Source organism: Crocodylus siamensis, chromosome 3 (genome assembly GCF_052110815.1).
Source record: "Crocodylus siamensis isolate JL-2025a chromosome 3, ASM5211081v1, whole genome shotgun sequence".
Lineage (NCBI taxonomy): Eukaryota > Metazoa > Chordata > Crocodylia > Crocodylidae > Crocodylus > Crocodylus siamensis.
Window position 1 is genome coordinate 211,123,470 of NC_143397.1, and position 21,002 is coordinate 211,144,471.

Sequence of the window (21,002 nt, forward strand, 5' to 3'; positions counted from 1 at the left end):
CAGGGGTAGGCAATTATTTTGGCTAGAGAGCCACTTTATGAGTTTTGGTGTCCTCTTGAAAGACAAATCTCTCCTTCCTCCTCCCCAGAGCTGTAGCAGACCCCAATCCTCTCTTTCCCTCTCTCTCTTTCCTCCTCCCTCCTTCTCTTCCCCCTGCCCAGAGCTGTAGCATGCCCTAATCTGCAGCCATGGCCTCCTGGCCCCATCCACAGCTTATGTCACCACCTACCCGGCATGGTAGAAGCAGCCTCAGGTGGGCACCGGCATCAACTGAGTACACATCCAGCATGTTCAGATCAGGATCAGGGTGTCCACCCTGGTCCACAGCTGATGCCTCCCCATCAGCACTGAGCAGAAGCAGTCCCACCCATCTAGCACAGTGGAAACTGTCCCACCTGCCTGCCAGGCAACATGTGGCAGGATAAATACAATCAGTTGTTAGACTGGATCATATTTTGCCCACCTAAGTTATGTTAATATTGCCTGAATAATGTGAGAAAGGCTGCTAAAAATATATTTTTTTAAAATAGCAACCTGCCATGTAATTGAGGGACCACCAACCACCATATGCATATAATCCTTGGAAAAAAGCTTCTGCAATCTATGATGCATCAGGAACTTCTGAACTAAACGCATTCTTAAACCTTGCTAATTCTCCTTTCTTCCTCTAACCAGCAGGACAATGTCATTTATGGCAATTACAGATAAAGCCACCATTTTCAACAGTGTGAAAACAATCTGCATCCAAGTAGCCATTTTGATGTTGCGCCCATTCAGAATCCCCAGACACCAAAGAACAGCCAAACCCAAGCATTTTTTAGCAGCTCTGGTGCAGGACAGGCACCAAAGATTGGGTGGCATATTCTGCAAAAAAACAGGGGTTGAGCAGCATTTGATGCTGGCTTTGTAAACATCGCTGTCCAGATAAAGATAAAAGCAGGTGGAGATCCCAGTGCTCTCTTTATGTGAATGTATTCTCCAGAGAATAGTAGTGTAGTCCCCAGCTCTGCATAACAGAGGGAACCCATCAGAGATATTACTCCACTTGCAGTCCATATGCATAGCACAACACCCACATTAAGTAAAGAATACTGTAGCATTCCCGTAGGAGACACAAGGATCCCTGAACCAACTATGGTGCCAATTATAAAACTCATCCCATCAAAATATCCTATTGTCCTTTTGAGTTGCATCCCATCATTTTCATTTCTTTTCTCTTCTTTGAGATGGTCACGACTTCCTTTTCCCATTTTCTCAATCTTTTCTCAGTTAAGGTTTTAAAACTGTATAGGTTTGGGAATGCTCCTTTGCCTCGCTTGTTGTTATTAGGAAATGGTCATGATCCTACTTGGCAGTGAAAAGCTATCTTGGTGAATCTTGGCTTAGTCACTCTAAAGAAAAAGCTTATTCTGTTTTTTTGATGTGTTAATCATATGACGATTGTCAGCGTGTGTGGAATACCTCCTCTATCCTCATGTTTCCCACCTGCCATGACTTAGATCTTAAAGAAATTAAATTGGGAGGAAGTGATTACCAAAGGAAGTATCTGCTGGAAGTACCACGCTGAAATAACTTGGGTTTTCTCCTTTCTGCTTTTATTCAGTGGTTTGCCAGTTTTACAGGGAATTCCCCTCTTAGAGGAGAGGGGAATCACAGTCCTAAGGTCTCCGCTGGGTGACCCTCTGTATTTGGCAGAGGATCTCCGGCCCCTTACTTGAGACAGCAAGTGAAGTAGTGTGCTTACTTGCTTGTAGCGGCGGTGCAGAATCAATGTCCACAAAGTCCCTTCCACATCCCCTGCCCTGCAAAGGGAGTCTCCAGGCTTCTCAGTCATGCCTGAGTCCTAGCCCGCTCCCCCTGTAACTGACAGAGAATAAAAAGAAAAAAAAGAAAAGTTTCCTTTTGTTCTATTAAGCCACTAATTGACTAATTAGCAGCTTGTTACAACCACCGCTTCTTTCCTTTTATCCAGCGGCTTCAGTGAGCAGGCTCTGCAGCTCTCCCGCTGTTGGGGCTTGCTTTCTCAGCCCTTAGTGTCCCTTTTCCTGGAGTTCTGGAAGTCACCCAGACTCTTCAGGGATCTGGGCAGGGTCTTCCCTCCTACTGCCCCTCCAGGTCAACCGAGCATCCCCAATTCTTAATGCCAAGCACGGCTCTAGCCCGTGGCCCGGCTCCGCTTCTCCCCGCACTCACCGTCACTCCAGTGGACTCAAGGTAAGATCAGATGAGATCTGGATCCGGAGATCCCTCTAATCCAGCACCAGGGTCCCTCTCACAGCTCCCCTCTCTCTCTCTTTCTTCTGTGGTGCCCGAAGGCACCTTTCCTCATCTTCCTCTCCTTTTTATCCTTCTGGGTTTAGGTGCCACTGGCACCTGAGGGCCGGGGCCCATCCTTCTCATGGTGTCATTATTTCCAGCTGCCCCCTTTTCCTTAACAACAGGGTCTCAAGGAGAACCCTGTTACAAAGATGATTAACTAAGTCCTACAAGAAATGCTGGCTGCTCTTCATGTAGCATATAGCTATTCATGTACGTAAGGGAGCTTCCCACCACGTCCAGAGTCGCCTCACCTCCCAGCTGGAACAGTAGTGTTTCGTTGTAATACATTTCCTGCCATGCCTTCGATGTTACGAAAGATATGCCTGGACACTACTGAAAGGCAACTGAAAATGGTTATGGACTCAGAATGTCTGCAGCTCTTTGCAGTACTCCACCATCTCTATACCCTGTTCTCACCTGATATTCTGGGCACTGTTGATTGCCTCTAAGGTTTGTTACTATCTTTACTTGAAGAATCTTGACTAAGGTCCTTGCCTAAGTGGCTGTTTGCCCTGTTCTTCCCTGCATGGGTCCCAAGACAGCTACTTCTTTCTCTGGTTCTCCCCTCGTCACCCTTGTGTGACTGGGGTCCTCTCTCTCTTTTCTTCTTCCCCATCTGGGACAGTAAGGTCACCTTCACTTTCCTCGTCTTTTAGGTCCCCAGAGTGGTTCTCTTCATGCCCCAGAATCAGATTCACCAGTTGCTCAAGCTTCTTCATCAGCTCCCATTCTCAGCTGGACCTCATCTGGTAAGTAGCAGGGTCAGAGCTTACCCTTTGGTCCTCTACTTGTTCACCTTCACCTGCTTGATCTCTCTCCTCTCCTCTTTCTTTCTTTTTCTGCCTCTCTCAGGATGCTCCCTCAGCGTCCCTTAAATCTCCCTCTCTTCAGCTGGGTCCCCTGTGGCAGTTCCCTATTGGCTGCCTGCCCGACCCAGCTGTTCCTTCTTTGCTCGCTGGTGTAGTAGTTCTTTCTTTCTCTTCATTTTCTCACACTTTTCCTTTCCCTCTGTGCTTGGATTCTGGTGGCTGGGTCTGCCACAGCAGCCTTTGATATGCTGTGGCCCCAGCTGGCTTCTCCACTTTCCCGGATCACGTTGGGGTTTGCCATGGCTCATCCAGCTTCAGGAGGTAAGTTTCCCTCCTTTAGCCCTTCCTGATTCTGTCTGTGGCAGGGTGCTTCAGGCACCTGGTCACAACGTAATATACTTGAGTTAACTGTGTAGTCATGGCAGCTAAGATCTCAGTGCTGGCAAGCTGTATTAGTACTTTCTAGGATTCCAGGCAGGAACCAACTGTTACTGGTACCCAACAGAAAAGCTACCTAACAGAAAGCTAGCTGAGGAGGACTACATAAGCTGCAGTCATTCTCTATGTGACTACAGTGTAGACATATCCATAGAGAAGTAAACTAAGTTATTGTCTCATGCGTGAAGTACATATGAAATAATATGAAACTCTATTAAATGATGTAATTAAGTTGGCCTGTACGTCTTTAATCCAACTCCCTTCAGCGTATGCATTATGACATCATTATTAATTGCATGATCACACACTATTATTTCTACATCTAGTGCACGGATGGACAGTTCCCAGTACTGACTTAAGGCACAGCTGTCCCAGCTGCCTGCGGAGGGTTCAGGATTGAGAGTATGGTTGGGGGTAGAAAGGTAAGAAAGGTTTATTGACTTAACGAAAACACAACTACGCGTAGTAACAAGACAATGACAGACAAGAATAATTCATGTCAGCAAATTATCGGCAGTCCCCTCCAATGCCTGATGTACAAGTTTCTCTTTCCACAAAGCTCAGTGAAGTCAGGCATCCTTGATCAGTGCTGTCCAAGAGGTACTGGGAAGGACCCTGGTATTCAGTCCTTGGGCTCCTCAAGATCCACAGGCCCACTGATCCAGGTCAACAGCTAATCAATCCCTTTCACAGAGCTGTATCTTCCTTCTAAATGATTTCCAGATATTTCAGCCAATTTATAACTTCTGAACTGTGCTGATAACTTACAGCCACTCAGATTCTTTTTACTTCAAGTGTCCTTAGACTGACCAATAGCAGTACAAGCCTTGCATTGTTTTGATAAGGTTAATTTTAACTACGCCATAGGGCCTTACTACTTCAAGGCTTTGCTAAATTTACTAGGCCTTACTTTATACAAGGGCTTACTACATCTTAAACTTTAATTAGGCTCTTAGCAACAATATATAGCTTAATATTTAAACAGATACAGAAAAACACTTTGTCTAATCTTCATAGAGCCTTCAGCCAGCACCTTTATCACACAGACATAATTTTCAGCTGTCACACACAGCAACCTTGATTCTGACATTTCCTAACCTTTGACTCCTTGAGGTTGAGGGTGATTGTCCTCCATGATTGTCTTATGTCTGAAGATGATGGATGAGACCTATCCAAAATTGATAGATTCTGTTGCAGCTGAGGCACATGTTTCCATGTGAGGTGAATGACTACAGGTTGTTTATTTGGTCCATGACACACTGTTTCTGCTATTCCTGCTTTTCCATCTCCTGTTGTTATCATAATGTTTCATAGTAGTAAGATTCTTGCAGCAGACTCTTCCTCCATTTGGGGTAGTCCTGGATGATAACCTCCCATGAGTTGAAGTGAATGTTGCATATTTTTAAGTTGGCCTTGAGGACATCCTTGAAATGCTTTCTCTGCCATCCTCTTGAGCACATGCCTTGACTGACCTGGTCGAATAAAACTTGCTTTGGGAACCTGAAGTTGGACATCCAGATGATGTGGACAGCCCAGCAAAGTTGATGTTGGATGATCATTGCCTTCATGCTTCTGGTGTTTTCTTGCAAGAGGACACTAACTTTGGTACGTCTGTCTTCTCAATGTATTTGAAGGATTGTCTGCAGGCAGTGTTGATGGTACTTCTCCTGTATGTTGTCCACATTTCAGCTCTGTACAATAAGCTGGGGATCATGACTGCTGGATAAACCATGAGTTTAGGATCTGATGTTGAAATCTTTGAAAACCCATTTCCTCAGATGTCAAAAGGCTGCACTTAGACATTTGAGGCCATATTGTATTTCTTCATCACCAGCCTTCTGTGAGAGATGTCTTCTGAGGCACGCAAAATATTCAACATTCAAAATATTCAAGATTCTCCAGAGTCTCACCATGAATCTGAATTACCAAAGCTGGGGACAGCTTATTAACAGTTTTTTGATGAAGGACCTTGGTCTTTTGAATGTTAGGCATCAGTCTCATTTTCTTGTATGCCTTAGTAAAGGTGCTGAAAATTGTCTGAAGGTCTGCTTCTGAGAAAGCACACACTATAGCATCATCAGCATACTGGAGCTCAATCATAGAATCATAGAAGTAGGGTCGGAAGGGACCTTGTAGATCTTCAAGTCTGACCCCCTGCCTGGGCAGGAGAAAAAACTAGGCTCTAATGATTCAAACCAGGTAGGCATCAAGCCTCCTCTTAAAGACCCCCAGGGTAGGAGCAGCACCACTTCCCTTGGAAGTTGGTTCCAGATCCTAGCCGCCCTGACTGTGAAGTAGTTCTTACAGATGTCTAATCTAAACCTACTCTCCAACAACTTAGGGCCATTATTCCTTGTTATGCCAGGGGGCGCTAGGGGAAACAATGCCTTTCCCAAACCCTTCTGGTCCCCCATAGTGAGTTTATAGATGGTGCCAAAGGCCTTGCTGAAATCCAGAAAGACTATATCCACGGCGACACCTGCATCCAATGCTTTTGTGACCTGATCATAAAAGGCAATCAGGTCTGACATGACCTGCCCCTAATGAAACCGTGCTGGTTGCCCTTGAGCATCATCCCTGAGGTCGGCCCATCGCAGATGTGCTCCATGATGTTCTTCTCAAAGAGTTTCCCTAGGATTGAGGTAAGACTGACAGGCCTATAGTTGCCCGGGTCCTCCCTCCTCCCTTTTTTAAAGATGGGGACCATGTTGGCTATCTTCCAAGCATCTGGCACTTGGCCCAAGCACCACGAGCGCTCATAAGGCCGTGCCAAGGGCCCTGCAATAACCCCTGCTGGCTCCCTCAACACCCTGGAGGGTGGACCCACCGATTTGAACACGTCCAGCCCCTCCAGAAGCTCTCTAACCCAGTCCTCCCGAACCTGAGGTCTGGAGGCATTCCCCTCGAGTCCGTCTTGCATCACAGTGGGGAAGTCCCGGTCCCAAATCTACAACTGAACTCCAACTAGCTTCAAGCATCAAGGACAACAAAAAGTCCTTTTTCAGATATGTGGGGAGCCGGAGGAAAAGCAGGGGCAATGTTGGACCCCTGCTAAACCAGACGGGGCAACTGACAACTGACACCCAGGAAAAAGCCAACCTATTAAATAGGTACTTTGCGTCAGTCTTTCATCAGTCCCATGGAACACCCATGCCTGCTATGGGACAGGGAGATCCGGGTGATGGGGATCCCCTACCCTCCATAAATGCTGACCTCGTGAAGGAACACCTTGAGAAGCTGGATACCTTCAAGTCAGCTGGCCCTGACAATCTACACCCCAGGATACCCAAGGAGCTGGAGAGCGTCATAGCCCAGCCCCTGGCACGGATCTTTGAGAACTCCTGGCGCGCTGGTGTAGTGCCCGAAGACTGGAAGAAGGCCAATGTGGTGCTGATCTTCAAGAAAGGGAGGAGAGTGGATCCGGCTAACTACAGGCCCATTAGCCTGACTTCTATCCTAGGGAAGATCTTAGAAAAGTTTATTAAGGAGGCCATCCTTGAGAGACTGGCCCAGGCTAACATTCTAAGGGATAGCCAGCACGGGTTTGTTGCGGGTAGGTCTTGTTTGACCAATCTCATTTCCTTCTATGACCAGGTGACCTATCACCTGGACAAGGGAGAAGAGATTGATGTCATATATCTTGACTTCAAAAAAGCCTTTGATCTGGTATCCCTCGATCACCTCTTAGCCAAACTGGCCAGTTGTGGCCTTGGCTCCACCACGATCCGCTGGCTGGGAAACTGGCTCCGTGGTCGGACCCAGAGGGTTGTAATCGATGGCAGTCACTCATCATGGTGCCCTGTGACCAGTGGGGTCCCTCAAGGCTCTGTCCTGGGACCCATCCTGTTCAACATCTTCATTAATGATGTGGACATTGGAGTCAGGAGTGGACTGGCCAAGTTCGCCGATGACACCAAACTTTGGGGCAAAGCATCCACGCCAGAAGATAGGCGGGTGATCCAGGCTGACCTGGACAAGCTCAGCAAATGGGTGGACGAGAACCTGATGGTGTTTAACACCGAAAAATGCAAGGTTCTCCACCTTGGGAGGAAAAACCTGCAGCATCCTTATAGGCTTGGCAGTGCTACGTTGGATAGCACTACAGAAGAAAGAGACTTGGGGGTCATCATTGACCACAAGATGAACATGAGCCTGCAATGCGATGCTGCCGCTAGTAAAGCGACCAAAATGCTGGCTTGCATCCATAGATGCTTGTCGAGCAAATCCCAGGACGTCATTCTCCCCTTGTACTCGGCCTTGGTGAGGCCGCAGCTGGAGTACTGCGTCCAGTTTTGGGCTCCACAATTCAAAAAGGATGTGGAGAAACTTGAGAGAGTCCAAAGGAGAGCCACGCGCATGATCAGAGGTCAGGAAAACAGATCTTACGATGACAGGCTGTGAGCCATGGGACTCTTTAGCCTGGAAAAGCGTAGGCTCAGGGGTGATCTGATGGCCACCTATAAGTTTATCAGGGGTGACCACCAGGGGATGACGAGGTCGAACGGTCACAAACTCCTGCAAGACCGTTTCAGGCTGGACATAAGGAAGAATTTCTTTACTGTCCGAGCCCCCAAGGTCTGGAACAGTCTGCCAGCAGAGGTGGTTCAAGCACCTACATTAAACACCTTCAAGAGTAAATTGGATGCTTATCTTGCTGGGATCCTATGACCCCAGCTGACTTCCTGCCCTTTGGGCGGGGGGCTGGACTCGATGATCTCCCGAGGTCCCTTCCAGCCCTAATGTCTATGAAATCTATCCCTGCACAAGAAAACGGAGGTGAAGAATTGGTTAAAGAGGTCTGCTTTCTCCTCTGGCGCAACCACCAGATTGCCCAGAGGATCTTGCAGGGGCCCCACATTTCCCGGTGCTTTCTTCATCCTCCCTATATATTTGAAAATGATTGAGGTCAGGGTGGTTTTGGTTCAGAGTTGGCTGAGATTAAACATATTATCATCTATTCAGTAGTTTAGCTCCACTCTGACTGGAAGCTTGTCAGTGGTCAGATGTAGCATCACAGTAATGAATATTGAGACGAGTCTTGGAGATGCAGCCTTGCTTAACTCTCATCTTAACCTCAAAGGTATCTGTAATAAACCTGTTATTGAGAACCACCACTTGCATACCATTATGGAGCAAGTGAAGAATGGTGATGAATTTTGGTGGGCATCCATACTTCAGAAGGATCCTCCACAGCACCTCTCAGTTGACAGTCTAAGGCTTTCATGAAGTTAAAGGAAGCCACGTAGACTGATTTGTGTTGTTCCTGACATTTTTTCTGAAGCTGCCAAGCAGTAAATATCATGTCAGTTGGGCCGCTTGATGCCCTAAACACACAGTAAGATTCTGGGCAATTGTGACTCTGTTGTTGACAAGATTGTTCCCAATTTCCTCCTGTAACACCAAGTCAGAGACAATCTTGGAATCCCTCCTTGATGAGGTGAGGAAAGCCTTCAAGCAGATGCAGAATGACAAAGCACCTAAAGCTACTGGAACCCCTGCCAGTGTCTTCAAGCAGCCTGGTGAGGAGCTCACATTACAGCTCCATGCCCTCATCTTAAGAATCTGGAATGATGAGGAAATTTCAGACAACCTCAGGAATGCCATGATCATGGCAATCTTCAAGAAAGGATACAAGTTGGAGAGTGGAAATTACAGAAGGATCTCCTTGCTGTCCACCACAGGAAAGATCACTGCAAGAACCATCCTTAACTATCTCTTCCACTTGCTGAAAAGTTCCTCCTGAGAAGGTCTTCAAAATGTTCCTTACAATGGGGGTTGATGACTCCCCTTTCCATTATCAGATCTCCTCCATCCTTAGGTAGGTCTCAAAAGGTTGGTCCCTGAGTGGCTTTGGTTAAGCACTGAAGAAACCATGTATATCATGCAACAGTGAGATGTTGCAACTTCTTTGATTTGTCTTTCCATCTTTTGTTCCTCATACCACAAGTCCTCCTTTGGACCTTTGCCTTGGCTTGTTGGTGACAATTGCTTTTGCTTGGAGTTTATGTCATTCTGCCAAGCACAAAAGGCCTTGCACTTGTGGCTGATCAACTCTTGGATCTTCTGGTCTTTTTCATCAAACCAATTGTGATGTTTCCTGTTAAAGAATCCAAGTGTTTCTTCACAAATGCTGATGACAGTGGATTTACCAGGCACTCCAAGTGCTGCCAACATTTTACCATTGTTGTTCATTGCAATTCTCCATTTTATTGTTGAGGCACTGATGGAAGAAGTCTCACTTGATTGAGGCTTTGAGTTCTTCAACACTGATCTTCCATCAGCATTGCTTCTGCTGCAGCTATCATTTAGGAGCTAGTTGGAATAACATAACTGAGTGGATGAGTCAATGACTGGTCCAATAATAATCAGCTCCTAACATAGCTTGGGTGATATGGATATCTTTGTTATCCTGAGCATAAACAATGACATAGTCAATCAAGTGCCAGTGCTTGGTTTGCGGGTATTGCAATGATGTTTTGTGCCTGTTTTTCTAGTGGAATAGGGTGATGGTGAGTCCACGTGCTCTGCATTTGGTCAAGAGGAGGATCCTGTTGGACTAGATCTTTCCCACTTCTTCCTTACCAATGGTTTAATTCCAGAAGTTCAAGTCCCTTCCAACTCTGGCACTGAAATCTCAAAGAATGAATCTGTCTCTTTCGAGGATGCCAGGAAGGACTTGGTCAAGGTTGGTACTGTCGATGGCAACAAGAGTCAGGGCATACATGCTGATGACAGTGGTGTACTGGCTCCCTGTGAGTTTAAGATGGAGAGTCATGAGGCATTCACTAATTCCGATAGGCCAGGGCACTCACTGAGTTGGTTTATGAGCTCAATCTTGATGGCAAAATCAGCTCCATAAAGCCGTTCTTCTCCTTCCTGATTGCCCTTCCAGAAAAGAGCATAGCTGCCTCCTTGTTCTTTGAGCTACCTATCTCCTGCTCTCTGGGTTTCACTCAGTGCAGTAATGTCAGTGTTGTGTCACATGAGTTCTAGAGCCATAATTGTGGTACAGCACTCTAGGCATTCACTATTAGAATTGTCCACAAAGGTCCTAATTTTCCAGGTCCCTGAACTGAATGTGTCTTCATTGATTTTGACTGCAGTAAAGGTAATCCCACTGGATTCAATTATCCAGTCAGGAAAAAGGTAGTCACTATGTTTAGGGCACCATTTTTAGTTCCCTCCTCATGTGGCATAAGCAGGGTGGATCCTGAAGAGGGCTGTTCAGTCACAGTTACAGCTGATTACCTCATCCAAATCCTAGATAACGTTGTCTAACTGCCACTTTCATGCTAGGTCATAATTAGGAGTTTCCAGACATCACAACTCTGCTGCTGTCATCACTAGCTGGTCACAATAATACTTGAACACTGTGCTGGAAAATCCATTTCCATGGCAGATGCCTGGGCCTGGTTTCTTTTATCGCAGAGAAGCTACTGTACAACAGCTTCTGTAGCAAGAAGCCCCTTTTTCTGCCTGCTCCCCAGTGTAACAAGAAGCCCCGCCTTCTATCATATATTCCCCTCTGGACATAGATAGCAAAGGCCTCTTGCCTGCATTGCTTTCCCCTCTTTGGATATGTCTCTTCTCTTCTACCTTTTCTTCCTTCCTTCTTTCTTCTTTCCCTTTCTCACTATAAGTTATAGAATTATTTGGGTATTTTTGGTATGAGGAATTGTGTTTTATGAGATTACACAGGTGTTCTTATAGGTATAATATGGTATTTTACATTTTTTGTGCATTTTGTATTTCACCTTATTGTATTTTGGTATTTTTATTTATTTGTGTGCCGTAGCATTTCCACCTCTTGTATTTTATATTTTGTACTCTTGTATTTTACACTCTTTACCTTGCAACTAAATGCATTCTATTTTTAAAAGTAAGTTATACCCTGTAACAATTTTTTAAAGTAAGTTATACCCTGTAACAATGCTAGCAAGGGCAGGAATTGAACCTCTGCCTCCCTGTATCGGGTAGGCCCCTGAATGAATGAGTGAATCAGTAATTGAATGTGTAACATGGTAGCTAGATACAATAGCAAGTTAAGAGCAGCAATTGACCCCTACCAAACCACAGATCAACAAGAGGAAGAAATCAATAGGAGCCAATGTAGTGGCCAGGATCTTCCTGAACCTTCATTGTTAAAGGGACAGAAGCCCTGGGTTGAATTAATCAGTCAAAGACCAACTTTGGGGGCTGAATATCACCAGATCAGCCGCTCCCAGAGCCCTTTTCATGACAATGGTAAATTAATCAAAATTCCTCAATGGGCTCCTGAACCTGCATGTACCCATGGATGTGACCCCTGGGGCTGACAGCTGCTATCCAATAGCCACCAAGGGAGACATCCCAGACGGGTCAACGACCCCTGGATTGGGCAAGCCCAAAAACTGGGGAGTCACCAAAGTCTGCCAAGGACAGATAAAAGGCAGTGAAGAGTGAGCCTCAGGGGCGCTCTCTTGATCTCCAACTTGACCAGCACCCGACCTGTCCAGCCAGAAAGACCAGCTGGCAATCCCCTTTTGGACGATAACACTACATTGGAAGAAGCCTCAACCAACCATCAACGGCAGACTACAACGCTTTTGAGATAGGTATACCTGACACCAGTGCTTCACAAATATTTGTAGCTAGCTACTCTGTGTGTGTGTGTGTGTGTGTGTGTGTGTGTGTGTGTGTGTGTGTTTGAGGGGATTGACTCCAAGGTTTATGATTTGATTTCATTACAATATTTCAATCTGTCTAATAAATTAGAATTTTAAGGATCCTAATTTGGTCATTTGTAGCCAACGCTTCCACATGGTTCTTGACAGAATGGGACCTTGATCCAATGGCAAGGAGGCCAAGACAATTGGAGATCTCATTCTGCTGCAGCTTTCATTCACCTTTGCAGCCACTGAAATTCTAGCATCTTCTTCTGCCTGCTTCACCACTGAGGACTTGTAGACCCATAGCTGGGGCCTGGGCAGGCTTATAATGGTGACCTGTACTCGTCATGTCACAGCACTGTCAAAGGATATATGTGGCTTTTCAGGAGGGAGAAATGACATTGCCATCTGCTGTCCCCACTACATCCTGATGGTGCTGCAACTGTTTGGTCCATAACTGCTTATTCGTCAGAGTTACCACTGCTTAGTTCGCAGCTAACCTTCCCTGAAGGTTGTTTTTCTATCTGCCAGCTGTAGATGCACTAGGTAGCAGTACAGCTTTGCTGCCAGAATTTTCTTTTAATACAAGTTGTATATATGTATGTACATACATATACAATTCCCTATGCCCGTAGTTCTCAACCAGGGTGTTCTGAGTTCTTTTTAAGGCTATTACCCAATATTAGCACTATTAGATATAGAAACACCTACATGTGATGCACAAAATAAACCCGAAGTGTGCATCATAACAAGCACACAAGTGCGGGGACACGTATTTCCTGCAGGACAAGTAGCAGCACATATTTGTGTTGCTGCTATTTGTTGCTTGGCATGACGCTGCACACATGATCCAGCATGCAGCAAAGTGACCCAGGTCAGGAGAGAAGGCTGGGCTGTGTGGGCCCAAGCAGGCTTACCTGGGTTCCGGGGGGCCTCCCAGGACAGAAGTGGCACTAAGCCAGCTACTCGGAGCCTGGCCAGCAGCAGAGTGTGGTTCTGGTTAGCCAGGCTCTCTTTCCAGGCAGTGCATGCTACTGCTGCATGTGCCATGCTGGTTTTTTTTGGAGGGGGGGGCGGGGGAAGAGGGAGAAGACTTGACACTGGGATCTCCCTGTGTCAAAAAACCCAGCATGCTGAAAATTAGCAGTGCAGTAAATGGGTGCACATGCACTGTATCTGGTTTGTGGTTCTTCAAACTGCTTTGAGGTGCCGCAAATCATGTGTGCATTCATCTGGACGTACCCAGAGATTTCAAATCAGAATCCATAGCGTGAAAAACATCTGACCTGTTCTTTCTTAGTTCTTTGCAACAGAAGAATTGATCTATTATTTTTCTGTAGTCAAGCAATGAGTGAAAGATAAGAACTGAGATTTTCTGAGGTCTGCCTTGAGTCTAAAAAAGTGAGAACCACTGGCACAGGCTTTTCAAAATGCCAACTGAACAACAAAAATGTCATCATATGACATGTTATTGATCCTTATATGTGTCATCAGCAGAGTTAAAAATCCATTACACAAATCTCTGCCATTTTAAGCTAATATGGTAACTGATAAGAGCAGTAGGCTGTCATCCTTTATGTAGATCAATGTTAAACAGGAATGGGTTTCACAGATATTTGCTGGCTACATTCGCTGATTTACAGGTGTTATGTATCTACCGGCAGAATTGCACCTCTCCCAGGAAAACCACAAGTTTACAGGCATTCACAGCTTCTCCTGGGACAAAAATGGCAGTCCTGGAAGAAAAATAATCAATCTCTGGCCCAAAAGAAGTTGCCCCCAGGAGAAGTACACCTGGGAGAATGAATGCTGTACATTCTGCCTGTACACTTAACTCCTTTCAGGGATCAGGAGGAGTTCAGCAGTGGGGAAATGCTTCTGCACCTCTTCCAGACAATACCAGACTGTGGTCAGAAAGGGTGCTGTGTATGGCGCAGTCTGGCCAGACTGGCAGTCAAGGTGTACGTGATGGCTCTCCCAGCTGAACTGTGCCTCACATAGTGCCTGCTCTGGGGGACACACTGCACATGCTGCCAACTCCAGTTGGTCTTCAGCATTCTTTGCTGCATGCAGAGCTTGCAGATGCCATGAGCGATGCAGCTCTGGACTGGTTGGAAGAAGCACTCTGTGAGGTGTAGTCCTAGAGCTACCGGGGCAGATGACATGTGCAGCATAGCTGCCACTCTGGCCAGACTAAGGCACATGTAGAACCCACTCCAGCTGCTCCAGGATCTCTGTCCCATGCTAGTTATCTGGCCCTGCAAGTTTGACACCTTTAGTCTGAGGAATTTAGTTGACTTAATTATTCAGTAAGGATATAGGAGCCCAAGGACTGAAGAGAGCGTCAAAAAAAAAAAAAGCACACTCTTCAAAGCAATGTGATGTTGCAGCCGGCAAAGCAAGCAAAACTCTGGCATGCATCCATAGATGCCTCTCTAGCAAATTCCAGGATGTCATCCTCCTACTGTACTTGGCCTTGGTGAGGCCACTGCTGGAGTACTATATCCAATTCTGGGCTCCACAATTTTAAAAGGATGTGGAGAAATTTGAGAGAGTCCAGAGGAGAGCCACACTCATGATCAGAGGGAAGGAAAACAGTCTTTATGATGACAGGCTGAGAGCTATGGGACTCTTCAGCCTGGAAAAGCACAGGCTCAGGGGGGACCTGGTGGCTCCCTATAAGTATTTAAGGGGTGTACATCAGGATCTGGGGGAATGCCTGTTCAGCAGAGCGCCCCATGGGATGACAAGGTCAAATGGTCACAAACTTCTCCAAGACCATTTCAGGCTGGACATAAGGATGAACTTCTTTACAGTCAGAGCCCCCAAGGCCTGGAACAGACTGTCATCAGAGGTGGTGCAAGCACCTACTCTGGACTCCTTTAAGACTCAGTTGGACATTTATCTTTCTGGAATCCTGTGACCCCAGCTGACTTCCAGCCGCTGGGGCAGGGGGTTGGACTTGATGATCTTCCAAGATCACTTCCAGCCCTAACATCTATGAAATCTATGAAATCTATAAAAGCACGGTCACAGGCACTTAATTGTCTTCAGCAACAAAAAACTATTAATATTTGACAAAAAATAGTTGCATACCTGCTCCCTCCCCACACCCCCACCCCACCCTTGTTTTTCAACGTACCTGTTGTGAGCAGTTGATGATCATAAATCTTTACTATTTCCTTCTCAGTTTAGTAAGTGGCCTCCTCAAAGAAGTTTGACAGCCCTTCAAGGATTTCCTAAGCCCAACTGGAGAAAAGTCAGTTTGCCATCAGACACATTGTGGCCTATGGTATATTCAAACCATTTTCTTCAGAAAATAGAACTGAACCTTGAGGGCATGTGACACTTAATCTATTGCCTTGGCAATTTGCTTCTTTTCTGGTGCTTTGCCAAAATTACTGTACAGCTGCCTTTTACTAAGGAACTTAGAAAGCTACTCATTTTTCTTGGCAGATGTGTTATTCTGCATTTAGCCTTACTAAGGAAAACCATAGTAACAAATGTAGCTAATGCTGAAACAAGGAATGTGTGCAAAACTATTTATGTGCCTAGTTCAAACTCTGTTTGTGCCACTTTCATACGCAGCAAATCCTAAAGGAGATCTCCACTACCTGTCATTGTGAGATGTTTCTCTTTGAGTATCATATTTACTGAACCCAAGGTGAGATTTTTTCCCCCCAGGCTACTGCAACCACTCCTGCATGGACAACCACTCCTGTGTTGTGCTCTGTGTCCTGGCCTGAAATAGGGAGGAAACTGGAGCCAGAGCTGGAGTCACAATGGAAGGTAAATGGTGTGGGGTGGAAGTCAGGCATAAGTGAGGGAACAAAGCCAATGGGAAGGGGGTCAAAGGCCTTGTGAGTGGCAGACACTGTGGGGACAGATGCCAGAAGGTGCAGGCACAGAGGATATAGAAATTAATTAGCAACACCATAGATAATAGTGTAGAAGTTAACTACAAAGCAGACTCAGCACTTCAAGGACACAGCCTGATAAGACTCCGGAATGACCAAATCCTAGTCGCCTTGAAGTCTGAAGCAATCAAGGATGTAGCCCCCTCCCTATTAGCTAGCATTTTAAAAACAAGCATGTAGCCAAAAACCAGTTTGAACTAATTAGGGGGTTTCTCACACTGACCTGATATCTTGTTTTCTTTCACAGTGGAAAATTCCCACCTGCACACGCATCTTTTCTGTAAACTATAAATTGCCTCTAACAGTTTTATTTGGGGCCCCTGAGCTTGCTCAGGGTGCCCAGCATGCTGAATAAAATTTGAGACTTACAGCGACTCTGTGTCTTTGGAAACAGCTCCGCAAGGGGTCACGGACTCCTCAACGGGGGCAGGCATTGGGGAGGGGGCAAAGTGGTGGGAGGAATAGGCAACAGGGGTCAAGGTGTGAGGGAAGGGTCAGAGACAGGGTCAGGCCTCTTGTTCCCCACTGCAGTAGTGGGGGGCATGAATTTAAGATAACCCTTCAATAATTAGATTCTATACGTGGAAAATTTTGCCAAATGTATACATTTTCCATGTGTAGAATCTAATCATTGAGGGGTCGTCTTAAATTCAAATTCATCTTTGTGTAGAAATTTACTAACAAGACCATAAATAATAGTGTAAAAAGTTAACTATAAAGCAGACTCAGTGCTTCAAGGACAGGCTGATAAAACACAGGCCTAGTCGCCTTAAGGTCTGAAACAATCAAGAATGCAGCCCCCCTCCTCCCCCATTAGTTAGCATGCAGCTAAAAACCAGTTTTGAAATAATTAAGAGGTTTCTCACACTGACCTGATATCTTGTTTTCTTTCACAGTGGAAAATTCCCAGCTGCGCGCGCATCTTGTCTGTAAACTATAAATCGCCTCTAACCGTTTTATTCGGGGCCTCTGAGCTTGCTCAGGGTGCCCAGCATGCTAAATAAATTTTGAGACTGACAGCAACTCTGTGTCTTTGGGAACAGCTCCGCAAGGGGTCACAAACTGCTCAACAATTTGGCGACCCAGATGGCACCCCTTGTGTGCTGACCCAGCTGCTTGTCGTTTGGACCAACCTTCCCAGCCGGCATAGGTGAGTTTGTCACCATTCGGAGGGCTTGGTCCGGGCGTCGGGAAAGTGGAGCCCACCGTGAGGGGTGGCCGTTCCCGGGAATTTATAGACCAGAGTGCTTAAGTCTCGGGAGGATGGGACAATCGGCTTCAAACGTCCCACCGGGGTCTCCTTTAGGGAGGCTTCTCCAGGTTTGGGGAGAAGGGAATCTGCCGGTGCAGTCTGGCATGGGCAGAAAGTGCACTTATATTTTGTGTACACAGGAGTGGCCTGTCTTAACTTAACAAGGTGCTCCGGATAAACAGTGGCCAAAATTTGGCTCATTTGATCGGTCTCATTTGGCATTCCTTCGAATGGAATTGGTAGCTTTAAAACCTCAAAAGATGGATTATTGGTACCTGTGGGCTGAACTGGCCAAAAAAGCCCCAAAATCGGTTCTTTACTCTACCACTCCATCTCCTTATGATCCTCCAATTTCAGTCTCTGTGGAGTCTAAAGACGGACCTGAACCTCTCTACCCTGCTCTCCCTGTCCCCAGTCAACCCCTGCCCCCTGACGAAAGCGCTGCAGCTCCCATGGCATCAGCGCCGGCACTGAGCTCCGGGCTCTCTGCCTCCAGAGGCTTTTCTTCGGTCTGGACCCGGAGCCAAGGTCCTGTGGGGGAGGTATTTCCACCCAGCCAGGGGAAGAAACACCCAAATGCGGTGGTTCAGGCTCCTTTGCGAACCTACCCGGTCCCTTTTGTGGATGGCGGGGGCAGCTTCCAGGTTCACCCTACTCTAATTCATGTGCCTTTCACCCGAGGGGACCTCCTCATTTTACAACAACAAACCCCCTCTTTTCAGGAAAAACCTGATGAAGTAGGACGGACTATTCGGCGCATAGTCCATACTTATGACCCTTGGTCAGACATGCAGGAACTCATGGGTACCCTGCTGACCCCAGATGAGCAGGCTAAAGTTTTAGACTGTGCCAGGGCTGTTGCCTCAGCAGCAAACAGAGATCCTTGGCCTTCTAATGAACCTAATTGGGATTACAACACCCCCGGGGGAAGGGCATCCCTGAGGGAAGCCTGGAATGATTTACTAGCAGGCTTTGATGAAGCAAGTAAAAAGCCCGTGAATTGGGGAAAATTCCATGCATGCAAACAGGGACCCGGGGAGCATCCGGATGCTTTCTTTACCTGTTTGTGTGAGGCAGCCAAGACATACGTTCATCTTGATGTAAATAAACCATGTGCCTTCGCTGGTATCAGCCTTTGTAAACCGGAGTGCTCCTGATATCAAGGAGCATTTCTGCAGGTATACTCCAGGGTGGGAAGGAAAAAGTATGTTAGAAATAAGAAACATAGCAAGCTATGTGTTTGATGGGAGAAAGGAGAGGGAAAGAAAGAAGGAGAGAAAGGAAAATTTTAAGCTAGTAGCTGCAATGGTTGAGGAAACAATGCACAGCATGTCAGCAAGAGGACAGAACAGGGGAAGGGGCCAGGGAGGGTTTCAATGAAGGGGATTAAGTCAGAGAATGAAGGGTGGTCCACAGTTCAAAGGGCCAGCAAAGTATGTTACTACTGTAAACAACCTGGACACTTCAAACAAGAGTGTCCCCAGAGGAAGGGGATGAACATCGGAGCCATCTCAGAATGGGGGCCCCCTCCGGACCAGTGACACGAGGAGCCGGTGTCAAAAACTACTCACAGGAAAGAAGGACTCAGTGACCCGACTGACCACCCTCACCCAGTCTGCCCTGCGGTAACTATAAATTGCAATAAGAGCAACCCTGTTGCCTCAATTCAGGTAGGAGAGCAACAATATGATTGTTTAATTGACACTGGCGCTACTATGTCTATGTTATCTACAACTCCTGAGCATGCAGGTCTAATTGAAGAAGAAACTGAGAATGTGATGGGAGTGGAGGGGGGGAATTGTTCAAAACTAGCAGAAATGCCCCTACTCGAGTCCAAGTGGGACCCTTGTTGTGCGAACACTCCTTTTTGTTGTCTGCCCGTGCTCCTATGAATTTGTTAGGACAGGACTTACTGTGTAAGCTGAGGGCCACTCTACGCTGTAGTCTGGAGGGAATAACTTTAAAATTCCCAATTGACAAACTGCCTTATTTCGCCGGGGCATTGGCCTCGGGGGGGAAAAGAAAAATTTACCGGTGGAACTACAACGATTGCCAGCCACGTTGTGGAGCTGAAAGTCCACCAGTGTAGAACTGCTGAAGTCTGCCACTCCAGTTGTTATTCAAACCACACCTTGGTGTGCCTCAGTACCCGCTGAATAAAAAAGCAAAAGAAGGTTTGCAGCCCCTTATAGATGAATACATCAGGAAAGGGATTTTAGTGAAGTGTCAGTCTCCTTGCAATACCCCCCGTGTTACCAGTCAGGAAACCTAAATTAGGAAAGGATGGCAAGCCTATTTATTGTTTAGTGCAAAACTTACGTGCTATAAATGATTATGTGATTCCCAGAACTGCCGTAGTTCCTAACCCTGCCACTATTGTTACCTCCATCCCGTGGTGGGCCACTCGATTCACAGTAATTGATTTGTGTGCTGCCTTCTTTTCAATCTCAGTTGCAGCCCAGTCTCAATACCTTTTTGCCTTCACTTAGAAAAGAAAACAACATTTAACCTGAACACGACTTCCCCAAGGATACACTGAGAGTCCTACTATCTTCAGCCAAATCCTGACAAAAGACTTACAAGGTATCATACTTACCTTGGATGCAGTGCTTGTACAGTATGTAGATGACCTACTACTAGCATCACGGACTCAGGTAAGCTGCCGGACGGATACTTTAAGACTGTTAGAAGGATTAGCTGAAAAAGCACATAAAGTATCCCCAGGAAAATTACAATATTGCCAAAAGAAGGTTACATACCTGGGGCATGTGATCTCAGAGGGACTGCAGAAATTATCTGATAAAAGGGTAAAGGCTATAAAAGACTTGCCAAAGCCCACCACTAAAAGGCATATGCAAGCCTTTTTAGGAGCAGCTGGATTTTGCCGGCCATGGATCCCTGCTTACGGAGAGATGGTTAAGCCTCTGGTAGAGACCACTTGGAAGGGAGAACCTGAAGTGGTTCAATGAACCCCCAAGTTAGACCATGCTTTTCACTAAGTTAAACACCAGCTATAACAAGCCCTGCTCTAGGACTCCCCAACTACAAGAAGCCATTTGTGTTGTTTGTCCATGAGAGACGGGGAGTAGCTTCAGGAGTCCTAACCCAAAAACTGGGACCTCAGCTACGCCCAATCGCTTATTACTCTGCCACCTTACATCCAGTGGCAAAAGGGGTAGTCAGCTGTCTGCGCGAAAGAGCTCATGGGGTACACCCTCAAAGTCAGGGTTCCTCATGAAGTTGAAGCCCTAATAACTAAAAAAAAGACTCAAGCCTTCTCTCACTAGCGTTTAGCCCGGTATGAAGTGACTCTGCTAGCTGCCAAAAACGTGCGCATCTCATGCTGTACTAGCCTCAACCCAGCCTCGCTTTTGCCTCAGCCCGAGGATAGAAAGCCACATCACAACTGCTGCACTGTCATTCATATGATGAAAAAGCCCCAAGACGACCTCACTAATGTGCCCCTAAACAATCCTGACTTAGTCTTCTATGTGGATGGGTCCTCCTACATAGAAGCTGGAGTTCGTTGGACTGGGTATGCGGTCGTCACTGACTTCAACATCGTTGAAGCAAAGCCCTTATCTCCCCGGTTGACTGCACAAGCAGCTAAACTAATTGC

General features: G+C 46.4%; 1 pseudogene; it reads right to left on the bottom strand.

Annotated features, from left to right (window-relative positions):
- Positions 1-505: 505 nt before the first annotated feature.
- On the bottom strand, positions 506-1,250 carry LOC149869406 (solute carrier family 7 member 13 pseudogene; annotated as a pseudogene).
- Between the last annotated feature and the right edge of the window lie 19,752 nt (positions 1,251-21,002).